We start from the raw sequence: 4,687 nt of genomic DNA, 5'->3' as shown, positions 1-4,687 counted from the left end.
ACACTGTTAACTTTTGTTTATATTGCTTTAGTTACTATATTACAAGTAGATTCTAATACAGATAGTTTTAAGATCAAAAACAGACTCCAGGTATAGTCTATTGCTGCTGGTTCGTTTCTAAAACGTTAAGATTCGTAACAAAATTGGGGCCTGCATCCAGTATATGAACAGATTTGGGGGCGTATTCATTAATTATCAATTTCATCCCTTTTCATTTATTGGTGTGTGGAAAATCAGCAGCAATGGATGCTGTTAGATGTCTGGATGCTGACCAACCTGTGAGGCATTAGAGGATGCCAGAAGGGTTGAGTTGTTGAGCCTTGCTAGAAGGGTAAAACTTGCTAAGGTGAAATTGACAATGAGGAGGGCACAGATGCAGAGGATAATAGCTGAACATTATGTATCTGAGGGTGTGTTTAAAGTGGAGGAGTTGGAGGTGTTTCCTGAAAGTAAACCTAGTGAGCTTGAGCTCCAGTACAAGTGAGAAAAATTAAACTGGAGGCTGCGGAAAGGCAGAGGCAGTTTGAGGCTAGAGAAGCAGAAAAACAGAGAAGAGGCAGAAAAATAGAGGGAGGAAACAGAAAGACAGAGGCTGTTCGAGCTGGAAAAGATAAAGAGGTTGCAGCAAAGGAGTCCAGCGTTTTTCTCTGGTGATAAATTTGAGGCCAGTTGGGAAGTTAAATTGGTCCCTACATTTGACGAGGCAGAGATTGATAAATACTTTCATCATTTTGAGAAGGTTGCTCAGAGTTTAAAGTGACCAGAAGAGGTTTGGCTTATTCTCTTACAAAGTGTAATTAAGGGGGAGGCTCAGCAAGCCTATTCTGCTTTGACAGTTGATGAAGCAGCTGATTATGACATAGTGAAACAGGCTGTGCTCAAAGCTACGAGTTGGTCCCAGAATCATACAGGCAAAAGTTTAGAAATTTGAGGAAATCCGTGAACCAGACTTTTATGGAATTTGCTTATGAGAAGATTGTGTGTTTTGACCGCTGGTGCACATATAAAAATGTGAATGATGATTTTAACAGCTTGAAAGAGTTGGCTTTAATTGAAGAATTCAAAAGGTGCGTCCCTGATGACATAAAGACATATTTAGATGAAAAGGATGCTGCCACTTCGCAGGAGTCTGGGAAACAGTTGAAGGAGAAATATTCTGGTTACTTCTTACTATTGTAAGAAAGCTGGTCATGTGATGGCTGACTGTTCTGTCCTGAAGATGAAAAAGGAAAAGGAGGCAGTCCCAAATGCCCGTGGTCAGTATGTTGAAGCAGCTATCAACCCACTGGGTTCTGAACATGCTGTTGAGGTTCAGTTAAGGTCTGAGAGGTCTGACCGAGTTAAGAAGGGATTAGATCATTTTATGTCAGATGGGTTTATATTAGTAAAGGAAGTGTCAACCCCGGTAACAGTGAACATTTTTTGAGTTACTGGGGCTTCTCAGTCACTTATATCAGACAGTGTTCTAAAGTTTGGTGATGATTCTAACACTGGTGAGGTAAGTCTTATTAAAGTCATTGGGGGCGACATGGTTTCCGTGCCATTGCACAAGGTAACTTTACTGTCAGGGTTCGTTTCAGGACCTGTTAAGATCAGATTATGCTCCAGTTTACTGGTGGAAGATGTTAGTTTGCTGTTAGGGAATGAACTGGCAGATGGTAAAGTTGTTCCTGCAGTGCAGTTAACAACTAACCCAACCACTGACGACCCACAGATGGATTTTAACATTTTTCCTTCCTGCACAGGAACTCGAAGTTTGGCTAAATTGTCTGCCGATGTAGACGAGCTGATAGCAGAACAGAACCAAGACCCTGAGATTGAAGCTTTAAAAGAAACAGCTCTCTCAGATGATGAGATTATCAAAGTGCCAGCAGGGTATTATTTCAAGGATGGTGTGTTAATGCGGAAGTGGAGGCCACCTGCTATACCAGCGAGTGAGGAATGGGCAATTGTTCACCAAGTTATAGTTCCTTAAGTTTATAGGGCTGAAATTTTAACTTTGGCCCACAGTATACCCTTAGGTGGCCATTTTGGAGTGAATAAAACGGTAAACAGGATTACGAAATAATTCTACTGGCCTAATCTGTGGAAAGATGTTATGAGCTTTTGCAGAACCAGTCACACTTGTCAAGTTGTGGCTAAACCTAATCAGGTCACCCCAGTGCCCCACTGTGGTCTATACCTGCTTTCGGTGAACCCTTTTCAAAATTTATAGTGGATTGTGTTGACCCATTGCCAAAGACTAAAGCTGGCCATCAGTATCTACTAACTATTATGTGTACTGCATCCGGATTCCCAGAGGAATACCTCTCAGAAATGTTAAAGCTAAAACTGTGGTGAAGGCTCTTACCAAGTTTTCTACATTTTCTGGTTTGCCTAAAGAAATCCAGTCTGATCAAGGACGTGATTTTACATCTGGATTATTCCAGCAGGTAGTTTATCAGCAGGGAGCTGAACAAATTGCAACATCTGCATACCATCCAGAATCACAAGGGGCTTTAGAAAAATTTCATTCTACCCTCAAAACAATGATTATGACATTAAAATGTTGAAAATGGAAAAGACTGGGATGAAGGAATACATTTGCTTTTGTTCGTAGTAAGAGAGTCGGTACAGAGATCACTGGGCTTTAGTCCATTTGAACTTGTATTTGGTCAGAGAGTGAGGGGACCTTTGACCTTGTTAAAGGAACAGTGGATTGATGGGGATGTACCTGTTAACTTGTTAGACTATGTTTTGAAGTTCAGAAATAAACTACATCAAGCCTGTAGTCTATTGAGATAAAACCTAATGATTTCTCAAAACAAAATGAAGTGTTGGTTTGATAAGCGGGCTTGCAAAAGAAAATACCAGGTGGGAGATAAGGTAAGCACCTTATCTCCCACCTGGTATTTTCTTTTGCAAGCATGTTGACAAATCCACTTCAGGCGAAATTCAACAGACCGTATGAAATAGTCTCTCAGATTAATGATGTGAATTATGTTATTAAAACGCCCGACTGACATAAACTAACACAGTTGGTACACATAAATATGATAAAGCCTAATTTTGACAAGCAGGCACCGTCTGTGAGTGTTGTTGTCAAAACAAATGAATCTGGCAACCCTGAGAATGAAACAATCGACTCGTCTGAGACTTTTCACAAGCCAAACGTGGTCCCAGTTAGGCTAATGAACTCGGTTGTTCTGGAAAACATTGATAACAAGTTGGCTCATCTGCAGCCAAAGCAACAACAGCTGAAAGAATTAATTCTGAAGTTTAAGGATTTATTTCCCGATGTTCCCAAGCAAACCGCGGTTGCAGTACATGACGTAGATATTGGTCAAGCCAAACCGATTAAACAACACCCATATTGCATGAACGTAAAAAAATGTAAATTGGCTGAGCAAGTGTTGTAAGTGGGGAAACAGATTCGATACGTCTCAGAAGCAAGGACTTTGGACAGAAAATGATTTTATTTACAGAAGGCAAACGTGGGAAAACGGCAACAGAAGCAACACGCACAATTTACAGCAGTCGTGGGGAAAGTCGGTTCGGCAATAAAACACACACGGACAATTACTAACGAACGTGGGAAAATCGCCTGGGAACAAAGTGGACGCGCGCACACACGCAAACACACGCAAACACACAAAGGAAAATTCTATACGATATCCGCCAGCCCTTGACCCTGTGCAGGCACAGCTCTGTGTTATTAAAGAGAGTAATCAACGCTCCCATCCTACAATGCACAGCTCACTAACAATTTCTCCAGCGCCGTTCCACGGTTCTCAGCCTGGAGTGAAGCAGGGTGGTCTCTCGGAGATGGCAAAGGGAAAGCACACGCGGCACCCTTTATAGTGCACAGGGATGGAGGGTCCAGCCCAGGTAATCTATAGAGGGGCCAAAGGCTCCGTGCCAGCAGAGTTAAGCAGATTACAAAGGCCAATTGCTCGAGGCCAAGTACAAGGCTAATTAAAGGGGCCAATGGTGAGGTGTGTATTTGGCAGGTGGTGTGCCTTGACCAGGTAGTGCGTAGGTTTGTCACGTGAAAGTCACGACCCCTCCAATACAGTCTACCCCACGGATCCACGCCACTCGCCAAGCATTACATGTAACAGAGTGAGAAGGAAAGTGATATATCTTAATGGAAGTCTTACACTTAACTATTTCTAAGGTTAACGCTGTATGTGACTGTCCAGAACTAAAGAAAGGCAGACGTGCTCGGAATGGTTTGGCAAGCACAGCATAACATACACACAGCGATGATAACGAGAGGTAAAACGTAGAGAGAAGGCAATCACGCCGAATTCCACGGTGGTAATTAATAAATATCAGTGGTGGAAGATCCTCCGTCGAGCCGTTCCAAATCCACACACGAATTACCACCAGAGTGATCTGTCACAGGGATGCCGTCTTCAAGGGGTTCCCACATCACACACCCAGGCAAGGGGTAACTTCGAGTGGCCCCACAGGACATTCCCAGATCCACTCCTTTGGATTATGCAGAGTGACAGCCACACATCCGAAGTGCTCCGGATCGATGATCACCGCACCCTTGTGGGTTTAGCAGAGTTCCAAATCCCCAGCCTCGACAAGCTGGAACTGCTGCCTTTTCCAGGTTCGCTCCTCTCTCTCTCTCTCTCTCTCTTCTTCCGACTCCTGACCGTGACTGTCTGCGTCCTTGTTTTAAAGGTAAACAAGCTGC

Source organism: Hypanus sabinus, unplaced genomic scaffold, assembly GCF_030144855.1.
Source record: "Hypanus sabinus isolate sHypSab1 unplaced genomic scaffold, sHypSab1.hap1 scaffold_603, whole genome shotgun sequence".
Classification (NCBI taxonomy): Eukaryota; Metazoa; Chordata; class Chondrichthyes; order Myliobatiformes; family Dasyatidae; genus Hypanus; species Hypanus sabinus.
The sequence above is the reverse complement of the archived record's forward strand: the minus strand, read 5'-3'. Positions refer to the sequence as shown.